At 33.1% G+C, this 16,784-nt stretch overlaps 1 protein-coding gene across 1 annotated transcript in view; it reads right to left on the bottom strand.

Moving 5' to 3' along the window:
* The window catches only part of LOC145333887 (uncharacterized), a 190,758-nt gene that overhangs the window by 58,020 nt on the left and 115,954 nt on the right, over positions 1-16,784 (bottom strand). The gene's annotated exons all lie outside the window — the stretch shown is intronic.

Genomic DNA, 16,784 nt, shown 5'->3' with positions numbered 1-16,784 from the left:
TTATTTTAATAAATTACTTTCCAGTATGGCTTTCAACCCAATTAATATCCGTTGGATTAGAACCGAGTTTCAGCCATACTGAAAAATTATGTATCGCTCGCATCGTATCGGATCAATTTTTTTTACAAATAATGAAATAAAAATCATAATATAACCAGTTTTGTTATCAGAGCCTTCGGTCCCTTAAGGATTACAAAACTGTTTTTTATCTTTTATTGTTTTATTTTAATATCCGTGGAAAGCTGTTTATAATACGATTGGTTTCACTTATTGTTAATAAATCTCTGTCTATGACATATGCTAGCAACCAATATTTTTTAGATTCTAAATCTTTGAATAATATTTTTATGGTACTTATGACAGACGGACATACACTAATTAAAGAGTAGTTCCGCCACTTTTAAAAAGTCTTTAAATTAAAACATTTTAGTACTTATTAAAAGCTTAATGTTTTTAATTAGAACTCAGTAATAGTGTCGGACTGATTATGACGTAACAAAAAAAATTAGCCACTGAGAGGCCACTATAAATTTTTCCATTGGTCAATAACGGCCTCTCATTGGCTAATTTTTTTTTGTTACGTCATATTCAGTCAGACACTATTACTGTGTTCTTTTAATTACGAAGCTTTAATACAATTAAGGTAGTAACGAGTAAGACATTAAACTATTTATATACATCCCAAATTATGATAAACAAAGTTACCCCACATTATCTTAAATTTATTGGTTAAAAGTTTAATATTGGTTCCCAAAAGTGTTACTATCGTTCTTTCGAAGAATTATATCAATTTTATAAAAAACGATGTCTTTCTCTATATAAAATAGAATTAATTGATATATAAATTCTTTTGATATATTATGTATTATAACAAAGTGAAACTTGTAGCTGGCTAAAATCATGATCCCCCCATTCTTTCTCTATACCCCATACCCTCCCCTTCTACTGGATGAAGGAGTTGATCAATAAATGATGCCCATGTTAGCAACGTAAATTAAAGACAATTTTTACCATGTCATAATATCCATTTATATCTTAAATTACAACTAAATGACAACTTATACCAAATGCTAAAATGTCAACATACACAGATGAAGTTGTTTTCCATGTTCAAATTGTCGACAAATAGACACTAAAATTATTTGTCAACTAGAGGGTACCAAGTCTAACAAGGAGCCAATAAGAATCAGGTAGGGAGGGGACAATGGCCTTTTTATTTCTCTGGTCCTCAAAGTTTTATATTAAGTTTTCTTATTGGTTTGCTTAACAACTTTTGGGACTTTTCTTAAATTTTGATTGGTTGGTTCATGAAATTTGAATATCTAAACGTTTCAGCCATTAATTGTAATCTACGGAAGGGGTAATTTTGTATATCATCATTGGGGTGTTACATCAATTTATCTGCCATTGTCTTATCCCCTTATATCCCTGGAGCTAATAAGAATGCACCTAATGTCGCGTATATAAATAAATCAAATAATCCAAATATGGAGGGCGAGCTAAATGTTTTAAACTATGGGGACGATTCCATAGTGACTGAACTGTCTAAAATTACAATATAGTACTAGGGTGACATACAACATACAAAACGAAACTCAACAAAATGAATTTATTATGTTTCTTTTTTTACAAGTGTCGTCAATTTAGGTTTCTAACATTAAAATCATTTATTGGTAAGTTCGTTCATACATTGTGAGGGGAGAGGGGGTCGTTATTTTATTCGGCACAAGTTTCAATTTTTTAGAGTACATCATAATCTGATGAAAAATCAAAGTAATAATAAAACCATCAATAAAATTCATAGCTAGCAGAGTATTGTTACAGTTCTGTAAAGTATTGTCTTTGGAACTCCCTTTTATAACCATCCATTTTTTTCTAATGCCTACTACTTAAGCAGGGTGTTTTTTCAGACTTACAAAAAATATTTGTTGAAAAAGGCAAATTTTTTTCTAATAGTCAGAATAAATTGTGTAAAGATGTTTTTCTTATGGCTTCATGATGATATTTTATGTTATACTTAAAGTAGTAGATGTTTTTTTGTATGATGCTTAAGATCTCAATAACTACTGTACCAATTGGGTTCTCAACTTTAGGTAAGCTTCACATATATAGTACCTGTGATGGTTTTGGGCTATTTTGTCTTGGTATGGTTTTAAGCTATTTTTCTACCCCTCGCTGACCCTAGATGCTGGGGGCTATCCGCTAGTCCTTATATAAAGTAACAGGATGTTAGTCTGTGTATGTTGTGAAGCTTATAATCTCGTTAACCGCTGAACCTATATGGCTCAGCTTTTCAGTGATGATTCTTATTGTTCCAGGGAAGGTTTAAAACTATTTTGGGGGATGGTACCACCACCGTTCACCCCCAACCTAACAAATTTGAATATGATTTTCTTTTTAAAAGTAAAATTAAAAGTGGGTAGAATTCCATACCCCCTTGCACTTAGGTTCCTCTAGAGGCCTCTAGGGGTGTAATCACTAGTTATTATCAAAGTCTTCTTATAATTGTCTTTGCTATAATGACAGCACAAAAACTTTGCAGGATTGAAAAAAATACTCTTTATTTAAATTCTAGACAAGTAGCTTATTTTTAGTCTAAACATTTCTTAATAAAATCAATAAATCAATAAATTTTTAATTTAAACAAGGAAAATCGAAACAAAAATATTATAAGATTAAATTTTAGAGTGTTTCCTACATTCATGAAAGAAACGTCCTAAAGTTGTCAAACCTTGCCAGAGGATTCCTGTAATATCATGGAATAATTGTTATATGATAGAGTTGTACCATTAACGCATTTTTTTCAATTGGTGATTCCTAGATCGATTTGTTAGAATGGAGATTAATTTATCGTTCATTGACCTATACCCAGGGAAGAAAGGGGACAAGTGGCTGTTTATTAAACTAGTCCCCAAAGATTTATAATAACGTTTTCTTATTCGTTTTCTCAACAACTTTGGGGACTTTTATTGAATTTTGATTGTTTGGTTCATCAAGTTGAGTGTCCAAACGTTTCAACTTTTAATTGTAATCTACAGAAGGGATGACTTATCCATTTAGATTCCTACCTATATTTATATATGCCTCATTTATGTCTTAATATCAATGGTTTGAACAGGGATATTAAGGGATAGGACAATAGTTAATAAATTGTTGTACACTCCCAATTTGTAATTGCCCCTTCTGTAGATTAGATTCATTGGTCGAAAAGTTAAATAAAACTTCCAACGAATAAGAGACCGTGTTTATAAAATAAAATCCTAAATCCTAAATCCTTGGGTTTATATGACTTTTATTGTATGGCTCTATACACTATATGTATCTATTAAAATATGTTACTATAGCAGCCTTAAAATCAAGCAAAATAAAATTGCCTAAAATTAACTGACGGACAAAAAACCTTACTACTTTAAAAGGATAGGGCACTTTTAGTCAACTGACGAATTATAGACGACCTTTTTTAGATTTTCATAATCAGGAACATAAAGAGAAATGAAAATGAATTCTTAGCAATTTTCGTGATTTTTGAAGAACATATTTTTTAATGTTATTTATCTGTGCACTGCGTTTTGTTATGCAAATGACATTTATGAGTTGTTCTGCAATATTTCATTCTTAATTTATGTCTATCTTTCTATCTATTTATCTATCTATCTAATGCACTGCAATATTTAATTTTTTATTCATGGTTATCTATCTATCTGTCTTCCTATTTATTTATCTATCTATCTAATGTACTGCTATATTTCATTCTTAATTTATATCTATCTATCTATCTATCTTTCTATCTATTTATCTATCTACCTATCTATCTTTTTATCTATTTAAATATCTATCTATCTATTGTTCTGCTAAATTTCATTTTTAATATATGTTTATATATCATTTTTATATAAGCCTAGCTGAAAATAACGATATCATCAATTCCTTAGCTTGTTATTGCTGCACTACCAAGTTCCATAATTGTCCTCAGAAATAAGACAATACCAGATGAATCGATGCATATCCCAAATGATAATACAAAAAAATTCGATAGATAACAATTAGTGGTTGAAAACTAATTAAACCAACCAATCAAAGTCCCCAGGTTCGTTAAGCTAAAAATAGGAAAGCGTTGATATAAGACTTTGAAGACTGGTATAATAAAAAGCCCAATGTCCCCTCCCTCCCAATTGTCATAGTCTTCTGCTGATGATGCTTTACATAATGTGCAGATTGCTCAGGGAGGGAGGGGACATTAGGCGGTTTATTACACTAGTCCTCAAAGTCCTATAATGTTTTCTTAATCGTTGCTTAACAACCTGGGGGACTTTTATTAAACTTTGGTTTATTTTAGTTGAGTGTCTAAACGTTTCATCCACTAATTTTAATCTATAAAAGTCGGAATTTTATGTATCATCATTGGGGATGTACATCAGTTTAGCGTCCATTGTCTTATCCCCTAGGATCCCTGGAGTCATCTGCTAATGATGCTCTTACATAATGTGCAGATGCTTTAATATGGGGATCATGACTGATATGTTCACCCCCAATTGTGATAAACAAAATTACTCCTTCTACTGGTTAAGATTATTGGTTGGAAAGTTTTAACAATAATAGTTTGGAACCAACCAATCAAAATTTGTTAAGAGTAACCAAGATTTTTGAGCCACCGAAGAGCATAACTTGGTTGTATAACTTTGGGTACCAGTATAATTTATAGTCAATGTCTCCTTCCCTAGAGCGGTTAAAAACATTTCAACTGCAGCTTAAGGGATTTATGTACACCTCCAATTATTACAATCAAAATTACCCCTTATATATGTAGATATAGATTATTTGGTGGAGATACTTCTGTTACTTTTTACAACCAATTTGATTAATATTTAATATTCTGGTAACTAAAATTTAATCAACTTTGGGTACTTTTATGAAACCCTTATTAAATGAATTAAACTAGTATTAAACCAAAATCTACAGGAAGAATAATTTGGGAATGTACATCAATTTAATGTCCATTGTCCTATCCCTTAAGATCACTGCATATAATGTACAGGGAACTAAAGGGATTTGAATATACAGGATATGAAAATGGCCGATCAATTAAGGTACACAACCAATGATGATGCACAAAAATACCCCTTCTTTAGATTTTAATTTGTGGTTGAAACGTTTGGACACTCAATTTAATGAACCAACTGTTAGAAATTCAATAATAGTCCCCAATGTTGTTAATCCAACGAATAAGAAAACGTTATCATAAAACTTTGGGGACTAAAGTAATCTTGGACCTGATCCTAAAATTGCATAAAATGCATTTATGATAACTCCACTAATGAGATACAGAGGGTTAAAAGGTTAAATATTATCTTCTTTTTCTAGGGGCGCAGCTACTCTATACATCTAAATTTTAATGTATGTCCGTCTGTTCTTAATTAATTCAACTAGCGGCTGAGCTACTAGCTTTTATGTGCTCTGTATTAGATAAGAAAAGCATTGAGCCAAAAAAATAGCCAAAAACCATAACAAAATTGAAATTTGAAAAAAAATAGCTTTAAACCATCCCTGGATCTATGTGTACTAGTGGCTTCAATGGAATGGAAAACTCAATCGGTTAAGTTGTTAATGAGATCTTAAAGAACAAACAAATGAACCTTTTTACATATATGAGAAATTTTCAGGAATCTAAAGAATTTAATACAATTGCCGATAGACTAATGTATATCCCCAATGATGATACACATAATTGCCCCTTCTGTAGATTACAATTAGTGAACAATGAACTAACCAATCAAAATTCAATAAAAGTACCCACATTTTTAAGCCAACGAATTAGAAAACGTTAATGTAAAACTTTGGGGACTAGTGTGATAAACAATTTGTTTTTGGCAGTAATATATAACTGACATTAGACACTCATAACTTGTTATTGTTGCGCTACTTATGGATATGAATATTCTTATTCGACTGATTACCCATGTTGTTTTTATACTAATTATCTTTTAATATCGTCCCATAATGTCTAATTTGGTTTTTATCTCTCTATCTTTTTCATAATTAATAGATAGATAGATAGATAGATTAGAAAGTAATATAAATAATAATATGGAAAGATTGATAGATATATCATATACAAGAAGATAGAAAGAAAGATAGATAGATAAATATATATACATAGGCGTATTGTAAATAAATAGATAGATAAATAGTAAGAAATATAGATAGTTTTATAGATAATACATAGACAGACTTATATACGTATATGTAGATTGAAAGATATCTAGGTCATTAGTAAAATGTAAAATTTGATAGATGTACAGATATAAAGAAACAAATATAGAAATCTTAAAAGGTATATAGACAGGTAAATAAATAGAAAGATATTTAGTTAGATATATACTACAATTTCATTATAAAACAAGGATGACAACATCCATAAAAGCGAAGCTCTGAAACGGTAGGACAAAAGGGCATTAGCACTTGTATGGTGTCTGAACTGAATAATCATAATATAAATGTATAACACTCGAAGTAGAATTCTAAGTAATTTTGTTGAAAAATTGCTGGATGAGGAATATGTTTAAGGACATACTTACATTTTTAGGACTTGATTATAGTGTTGCTTTGCTTTTATTATTGTACTTTCTTGTACCAGGAAGCAGTATACCAAAATCAGACCAATGGATCATATAAAAAATTGTTGTTAAAAAAGTGAAAAAATCAACATTTTGAAAATGGACGTACGGACATTCTGGTAACGATTATAGAGTTGCTACGCTTTCTAAATTTTACCTAACTACTACAGGGACCACCATGCAAAATTTGAAGTCGATAGGAAATTCTAACGTGCCTAAATTAACGGAAAAAGCTATCCGTTACGGACGGACGTACGGACGGACCGACCCTAATTATAGAAAAGCCTCGCTTTTAATTAGCAAAGTAGTTGTGTCGGAAAGAAGTTCAAACTTTAAAGTAGCTTAATCACAAATAATACAATGTTTAATAGCTGTATGTTACCGTTTATAATTTAAACAGCAAAAAGCTAATCATATGTAATGTGTATCAGAAAGGGATGGGACATTACATTGTAATTTATATTGGCACTCAGAGTTTAAAAACACTTTCTTTACATTACAAAATTGATCGATTGTTTAAGTTTTATAATCATGTGTACATCACTCATAATAAGAGGTGTACATCAATTTATCGTCCATTGTCTTATCCCTTTAGAAGCCTAAATATCTTTCATTGACTAATCCCTCTATCTATGATTTTGTCGCTTCTTTATGACTTCAAAATATTTGATAATTTTCTTTCAATTTCGCATTTCCTTTATTTGAACCCCCTAAAGAAGTCACAAAAATAACCCCCCTAAAAAATTATATATATGTACATTTAAAACACAATTAAGTTGGTTGAAAAAACCTTTAGAATCCTTTAATAGTTGTTGCTCGCATCGTATTATAGACAGCTTTCTGTGGATATAAAAAGTAAAATTAAACCCCGTTTTTTTTAGTTTCGTGATGCCGAAGGCCCTGGCTAAAAAACTGGTTTTAGTCTTATGATGGTAATTTTTTTGTATTTGTAGAAAACTCGAAAAAATACTATGCTAGACATAATTTCTCCGTTTGGCTGAGAACCGGTTCTAATCCACCGGCTTGATACTGAAAAAACTATTATTTTTTGGTATGTTTTTTTTTTTTTGGGGGGGGGGTTATATCACATTATAAGAAAGGATTTTGCTAAACCACTTGGCAATTGTCTTCTTCTTTAGTGGGATACAGAGATAGGAAAATGGACGATAAACTTATCTTTTCCTTTTATTTTGTTGAATTCTCCCTATATGGTAGGTGGTTTGAATGTGGATGGAAAAAGAGTTGAAGATTAATTTAGATGTCATTGATTCTTGTTTACTCTTTTTAAAAGATTTATTTACTAATAGTTTTAAAAATATCAGAGAAGGCATTTGATACTTTATAAATCAACAATTCAAGGGATATAATAATGAACATAAGACTCCCAATGATAATAAACAAAATTACCCCTTTTGTAGATAAGAATTATTGACACAGCTAGTTTGAAACCAACCAACAAAAATTTAATTAAAGTACCCAAAGGTTTTGAACGAACGAATAAAATAACGTATTTATAAAACTTTGGGTACCAGCGTAATTCCTCTCCCTCAGAGGTATTTTCCCATCTTTAGTAAACAACCCCTGTGGGCTCTCTCTGTGCAATCGACATATTATTACTTGGATGTTGCACCAGATTTTCATATACTCTGATAAAGTGATATTTGCAACTGGATAAAATACGATACCAACCCTCTACCCTCTTTACTCCATCCCTTTCCCCTCTAATGTATGTACGAATTGACCAATAAATGAGGTCTAAATTAGCAACCTAAATTTCCCTCTGTCAATATATCCACGTATTTTAAATCCATTATCTTTGCATTTTCTGTGACAGTAATTGGGTAATTAAGGACCCTGGATTTGAATAATTAACCGTACCCAGACTACTTCCTACGTCAGAAGGGGGAGGGTTAAGTATTGGTGCGTGCACAGGACTTTGTCGGGGGGTGGGTCCTAACGTTGTATGTCAAGAGGGGAGAGGGTGTGTTAAGCATAGGTGCGTACAGAGTTTTTTCTAAGGAGGAGGAGGGGAATCCTTAGTTCCTATGTCAGGAAGGTGGGGGCGTGTATTAAGTGCAAGATGCGTTTACGGGAATTTCCAAGGGGGGAGGGGGGGGGGGGTATTTCCTTGGTTCTTATGTAACCAGAAGGGGGGAAGGGGAGTGTGTTAAGTATAGGCAACTGTATTTATATTTGTAGTGGGGAGGGGAGGGAGGTTTTGCATAGAAGCGTTCACAGGACTTTTTAGAGGGGGAGGTTGGGGGTTAGGGGGTTGACTCCCTCACTCCACAAATACACAATTCATCCACTTTATAATTATCTTTTTTAAATTTTTGTTTTAAAATAATATATTTCCATAAAAATCATTTGTATGTAAAGAGATCATGGTTGACATATAACGACATAACGATATTCTAACGACTTTAATCCTACATACTTAAGTCGATATAATAACTATACACGCAATTTTGACAAGTTATACTTTCGTAATTTTATGCTATAAGCTTTTTTCTTCTTATATAAAATAATAATCATTGCGACTAGGATTTCCTTACAGGATGCCAGGGATCTTAAGGGATAAGACAATAGGCAATAAACTTTTCCCCAATGAAGATAAAACAAAATTACCCCTTGTTTAGATTTGAATTAATGATTTGATAAGATTTCATAAAAGTCCCCAAAGTTTTTTAATCAATATGTATATAAAACTTTGGGTACCAGTATAACATTTTATTGTCCCCTCCCTCCATGGAGGAAGTAAAAAAGTAAAGGGTCGGGATGAGATTGTAAAATAAAAAGAGAGAAAAAGAAAGGAGATAGATAGGAAGATAGCTAGACATCGAGAAAAATGGATAGCTAAGTGACATCTATATTTTAAACTTGATATCCTATCTATCCATCATCCTAGGACATATAGGTAGATAGATAGCAAGATAGAAAGGATACTAGAGAGACCCTAGTGTTTAAAATTAGATGTCCTGGCTATCGAAGATCCCTCGATAGATAGATAGCAATATAGAAAGGAAGAACCTAGTATTTAAAACTAGATATCCTATCTATCCAACATCCCTGGATAGATAGAAAGATAGCAAGATAGAAAGGATGCTAGGAAGACCCCAGTATTTAAAACTTGATGTCCTATTGTCTCTACTTAATTTTTCAAAGGTCCTACACAATATTAAACAAACAAAAACAGCCATAGCTAGAAGGCGATTATTTGTGGGTCATGTCAGGCAGGGAGGGGACATTGGGCTGTTTATTTAACTAGTCTTCAAAGTTTTTTAATAACAATTTTTGCGTTGACTAAACAACTTTTATTTAATTTCAATTGGTTGGTTTTATCAAGTTTCATTTTCAACTGTTTCAACCTTTAATGAAGTGTTTTTGGATCATATGAAGAAAATGAAGTCATTCCTAAAAAGGACAGAAATTCCCTTCCTTGGGTATAGGAAGGCTATTTACTTTCCTTTTTCTTACAAATTCTCAGTAAGGAAGGTGATTTCTGTCCACTATCTTACAAATTCTCACTAAAGGAAGGTGACCTCTGTCCACCATCTTACAAATTCTTCCTAATTCTTAGAAATTCTTTCTTTTCCTCTCTATTACAACTATGCTTAATAAATCTACCTTATTTACCCAAATTCTTACTTATTCTCAGAAATTCTACCTTAATTACACAAATTCTCCCATATTCTAAGAAGACCTACCTTATTCTAGGAAATTCTTCCTTATTCTAAGAAAATCTACCTTATTCCCTCAAATTCTTCCTTATTCTAAGAAATACTTCCTAATTCTATGAAAATCTACCTTATTCTAAGAAATACTTCCTAATTCTATGAAAATCTACCTTATTCTAAGACATTCTTCCTTATTCTAAGAAAATCTACCTTATTCTAAGACATTCTTCCTTCTTCTAAGAAAATCTACCTTATTCTAAGACTTTCTTCCTTATTCTAAGAAATACTTCCTAATTCTATGAAAATCTACCTTATTCTAAGAAATACTTCCTAATTCTATGAAAATCTACCTTATTCTAAGACATTCTTCCTTATTCTAAGAAAATCTACCTTATTCTAAGACATTCTTCCTTCTTCTAAGAAAATCTACCTTATTCTAAGACTTTCTTCCTTATTCTAAGAAAATCTACCTTATTATAAGACATTCTTCCTTATTCTAAGAAAATCTACCTTATTCTAAGACATTCTTCCTTATTCTAAGAAATTCTTTCTTATTCTAATAAGATCTACCTTATTCTAAGAAATACTTCCTAATTCTATGAAAATCTACCTTATTATAAGACATTCTTCCTTATTCTAAGAAAATCTACCTTATTCTAAGACATTCTTCCTTATTCTAAGAAAATCTACCTTATTCTAAGACATTCTTCCTTATTCTAAGAAATTCTTCCTTATTCTAATAAGATCTACCTTATTCTAAGAAATACTTCCTAATTCTATGAAATCTACCTTATTCTAAGACATTCTTCCTTATTCTAAGAAAATCTACTTTATTCTAAGACATTCTTCCTTATTCTAAGAAAATCTAGCTTATTCTAAGAAATTCTTCCTTTTCCTTACTAATTCTCTCTTATTTTCAGATAACCTAGCTTTTTCTAAGAAGTTCTTCCTTAATTCCCCTAATTCTTCCTTTTTCTCAGATAATTTTCCTAATTTATATTTGGATATCATAACTGAAATAGAGGTATAGAGAATATATAAAATTCTGCCTTTTCCCCTTCCTTATTCTCTCAAAATCTTGGTTTTTCTCACATATATTTCCTTATGTTTATTGGGCTATCAGAACAACATGTGTAGGATAAGTTTGGGTTGTATCTTTTGACCTGAAATGTTTGTTTTACTTTAGAGGGGGAATGTTCATAAAGTACACTTTAATAGGAGGAACCCCAGTCTGTAAAACAAGTAGTCTTTACAATCTTTCTCTAGCCAACACATACAAATATTAGACCAAGACCAAAAAAGTAATAATTTCAAAACAAATTAAAATATTTTGTATATTTTACTGATAATTTTCTTCAATAACTATATGTAATTATCAATTCTTTTATAAAAGTAACAGGATGTTTGTCTGGGCTCCCAAGAGAAATTGCCCAAAGAAAAAATTCCCCCCCTAACCATCAGAAAAATTCATTTCCTTTTCAAAAATAAAATCCCAGGCTTAGAGTCAGACATTTTTATTTGATTAATTACCCAAAGTGTCCATAGAAGCCTCTAGTGGCGTAGCTGCTAGTCTCAACCAATGTAATGTTTTTTTCACATTCCTATTTATGTGGTACAAACTCTATAGAAAGTTGGCAACTTATTCTTTTCGTCGGTAAACTCAAACAGCTGATAATTATGAAATCAATTCAAGGGCAAACTTGGAAGTGTTACTATTTAAACAAAATGGGGGTAAAATTTTAATAAGTAGGTAAAAGGAAAAAAAATAAAAAAAGATAGCTTTTTTATAAGAGTAAAAAATAAAAATGCTTCTTAATTTAATGACAAACTAGCTGCTATGCCCCTAGAGACCTCTTTAATTTTAGTGGGTTTCTTAATTTTTAAATTTTTAAAAAATATTTGGTTTAGAAGTTAACAAGATATACACACAGATAGACAGACACAGATCCTGTTACTTTTATTATAAGGATAGTAAAACATATGTTCTTGTAAAAAAGCTAGCTTTTCAAAATAAGAAAAAAATTTGACACATAACGCCCCTTGCTATTGGGCAATATGTCTTTTCTTTTTCGTTTTAAATACTTCAATGAAAACCTCACATTATTATTTCATAGCTTGAATTCCAGAAAAATCCGTTTGGAACGTGTACCTACTCAATTTTGTCATATTGTCCGAAGCTCGATCGAAATAAAACGCGGAAAGACTCGGAACGAGTAAATCTGTTCCATCTAAAGTAACCCAGAAGTTTCGAGAATGGTAAATTTAAAGGATTTATAGGAACAGAATAAGTTCTTTGTCTTATGTGCTTCATTCGAATCGTTTAACAAATTTTCGTTCATCAATCTTAAATAAGCACATTTTCGATAGAAAATTTTCGATAAAAATTCACAGTTGAACGCTTATTCGTACAATTGAAACGTTCGTTTGTCGATTTTTTACGAAAACGTGCTTAATTTTGAATCTTAGGTAATTCTGATTTACATACCGGACGAGTTCTTATATTCTATATTGTCTTTTCCATTCTGATTCTAGAAATTCGTAAAATTTGCTAACTTTAAACTTCGGAAAAATGGCTGAATCGTATCGCAACCTTTACAACAGAGTGTTCAAACGAGACCACCATCCTTCAAGATGTCTTGTTTTTCATGGATTTTAACAATCATACGAAAAAACGCAACTTATATGCAGACGTCGAATTATTTTGATCTTGAATAACCAAACATCATCACCTTGCTTGGTGTAAAACCGAGTGACAAAAACTAATATATTTTATTTGCCTATGTGAACAAATCTCCGAATTGAAATGAAAAAATACTCTTTAGAAAATCACACACGGCTACAAACATTATAATTTTAAGATCTTCAGACACACATTCAACTACTCTGAATACAGAAATAAACAATTTATTTAGGTAGGCTGGTTCATAACTTTATTAAACTAGGAATGTAATCAAATATTTTTTGATACTAGTTAATAATTCGCGTAGTGCCACGTCTAGATGGCACGATAATCCTCCTCATGTCGATTGATATCTTGAAGCATGGTGGACAGCTCGGCAGCCTGTGCGGCAGCTGGCCTTTCAGCAACGGGGCGACAGTGACGCAGGTTACCCTCCACCCAACCATGGTGGTATAAGCACCTGGTCAGTGCCCTCTTTAACTCGATATTGTCAGTATTTGTAGCCCTACTGATCATTTCCTCCTTTATAAGATCCAAACGACTTTGCAAGGCATTGTATAACTCCTCGTTAGCGGTGAATGACATTTTAACTGTGTACTAGTGAGCAGTGTATATCTAACTCCCTACTCGGCAGGTAAAACTAGTTTCCTCAACTAGGTGTGGCGAACAAACAGTCAAGCCACACGGGCAAACACGGCTTAACTATTCAACCATATAATTATCTTCTAAAGACCACGTTTAGTTACAGGAAAAAAGAGATAAATAAATTATCTGAACAGAAACTATAACGGCCGGAAAAGAAGTAATATCTTAATTAATCTGATGAAATATAAATGTAATGATTTAAAAAACTGCCGTTATAACATGAATTTTTAGGATGTGTCGTTGGATGTGTGAACGGATCACCCCACAGTCGTTTACGAACGAGAAACATATCAAGGTTGCTGCTGAAGTAGCTAGTCTAAGACAACACTTCACTTCCAGAATGTACTTTCCAAATATTGCTGAAATTGATACCGAAACCCGCGGAAAACTGGCCATGAAAAAACATCGAATTATTTCTCGAAAAATTCTATAAATTTTACTATGAAAAAATTTCATAAAATAAATGACTAACTCATTCTTGTTGTTTCACTTATATTAATTTTCTTGAACATAATAAGTTATTACAAGTATTGGGATGACTATGACATATATAAAAAGGCTGTGATGACTGTATTGTTTTTGCACTGGTATAAAAACTTGTTTAAAAAACGCTTACTGATTGAAAATAATGCTTTTATACTGAATTGTACGTTATATCACAAGAAATTTTCGTAAAAAACCTTTATCATTAAGATATAGATTATTAACAAAGATCCAAAATGTACATGATTTGAATATAATAAGTTTCCAGATTTCTGACATAACTGATAAAACAGGTACTAGATTTAACACAGTATGAATTTTCAATGGCTAAGGTCCTTTGTTTCTTTCATGATAATGTCATTAATTTAAAATAGAAAAAACCGACAACTTGTCGACGAAAATATCCGTCGATACATGTCGTGATTCGAATGGGTCGAAATATGTCATTCAAAACGGAATTATATCATTATCTGCCGCCGAAAAAATTGTTTTTTTTTTTTTTAAAAAACAAACTTACTATTCTAACCTTGAAAAGTCATGATAAAACACAAAGGACTTAACCTATAAGGTCGAATATTTACATAAAATAATAATTAAAACTCAACGGAAAAATCATTGATTTGGCTAAAACCAAGAACGAAAAGCGTCGGTGTTTCTTGTGAAACGTGTGTTGACGATTCCGTCGTCGACGAATCTCGCCGTTCGCTGTCCTCCTGTGAACGGAGAATTTATCACAATATTGTGAAAAAGCCCAGCTCTATTTGTGTGGCCGTTTATCACCGGCTGGCATGGGAATAATCTTTGTGCTGCCGACGTAGGCATGTCTTGGGGCCGCTGTGTTATAATGTCCTCGTGCCTGCTTGGGGACGGGCGCCGCGAGACTTGGGGATGGGAAGCCGACCTAGAATTTTGCGCCCCGCGATAAATTGGTTGACCGGAGTTCCGCGCAAAATCCGTTATTTGTGGATCGTCCTGCATTGTAATGCACCGCGACAAAGCCATTTGATATGGCTCCGTCATTTGTCGGTACATACGGGACATTTCAATCGACCGCCACTTCCCCTTATCCCTCAACGCCTCGTCCGACAAGCCGGCCTCGCACGCTGCGGAAACCCCAGACATTTTGCAGGATTTTCGGCCCACAGGGCCGAAATATCCTACTTGACGGCACAATTGCGTAATATCGTTCAAAAGAGTCTGTGGCGAAAGTTGATACCTGCCGTCAGCCACAATTTGTCTACCACCTGGCAGCCACATGGTAGAAGTTCTACAGAACAAGAAATTTTCATCCAGGATCCCTTCTCCCATAAACTGGAATCCACATCTGCGGTAATACTTCTTAATCAGTACCACGGGACACAAATCTCCGCCCTCTGAAGCCAACAGGTTTGTACATCCTTCATGCTCTTGATCATTCTTCCTCTTTGGGTAGATCACTCGCAGAACTTCCACCCCGCCTATTTGATCTTGGCTTATATGACAAGCCCTCACTTGATCAAGATCGGCGAGGCGAGTAAATGTGTGGAACTGCAAAATTATTGCCACCGTCGCTCGGAAAAAAGGCAGAGGAATGTCCCAGATGGAGTCATAGTCGTAAACTATCTTGCGCATGATTGCTGTGAGAACACCCTTAGGAATGGGCGTGGCTTTTCTGACGGGGGCGCGTTCAGTTGCTGCTCTTCTCACTGCTCCTTCCAATAGCCGCGACACACGTTGTGAAAACTCCGAAACAGGCTGATCTATTATATATGACCATGCCTTCAAACTTCCACAAACTTGTTTGAGAAAAGAGTAAGGCTTCCTTATATCCTCCAGATAATGGATGAAGTCCTGCAACACCCTTTCCTGGAACGTGGTTGCCGGTAGATTCCTCTTGCGTAGGTAGGCGAGAAACACCTCCACTACCTGTGAATGTACACTCGTAGTAGACTGGGCGCGGGACGACGTGTATAGTTTGGCATCTCGGCTCTTTGTCGGCGATAAGTTCAGGCCTCGTGCTGCCCTCATGATTCTCAGAGCTGGCCTTTGTGAAATCCGAGCAGGAAGACCCTCTCCGACTAAAAATATAGATTAAATTAACTATAAATCTAAGTAAAAAACGGACTTCTTACACGTTAAACACCTCTTATGGAAAACGTTATTCATCCAATTGGATGCAAAGAAAAACCTGCGTCGAAACCGATCATTGTACGTTAACAAAAAACTTTTTGTTCATTGTATCATAGATCTGAGATTAAAAGCTATCAATCCTAAAGCCGAAAAAACATTTGATTCCTGTCTTGCTACCCGATTTTGTATCATATGAACAAATATACTTGCCTCTCATAGGTCTCTGTTGCCCTCTGGCCCGATAAGCTGGATCAAATCCGACGCGACCCATTTTAAACTGATTGCCGCAGATTCCTCTAATAAAAAGTCTGAAATGGGTATACAAATATGAGAAATCAAATAACAAATCTCCGAAAGACTAGTTTAATTTGTAAAAAATTCAATATACACAAATATGAATCCATTCGGAATCTACTAAAAAAGGCCAAATATTAAAATTGTAAACCCATTTCTTGAAACGGCCACAAATATATATTAAATTTTCAAAGCGTATCACAGACTAGAATAATTTTCAGATTGCACTTTCATGGAAAGACCGAACGTTAACAAGATAGGGATGAATATAAAAATATTTAT

The sequence above is a fragment of the Acartia tonsa genome, chromosome 12, assembly GCF_053477335.1.
Source record: "Acartia tonsa isolate MP-2025a chromosome 12, ASM5347733v1, whole genome shotgun sequence".
Taxonomy (NCBI): Eukaryota; Metazoa; Arthropoda; class Copepoda; order Calanoida; family Acartiidae; genus Acartia; species Acartia tonsa.
This window is presented reverse-complemented; position numbering and strand designations above follow the sequence as displayed.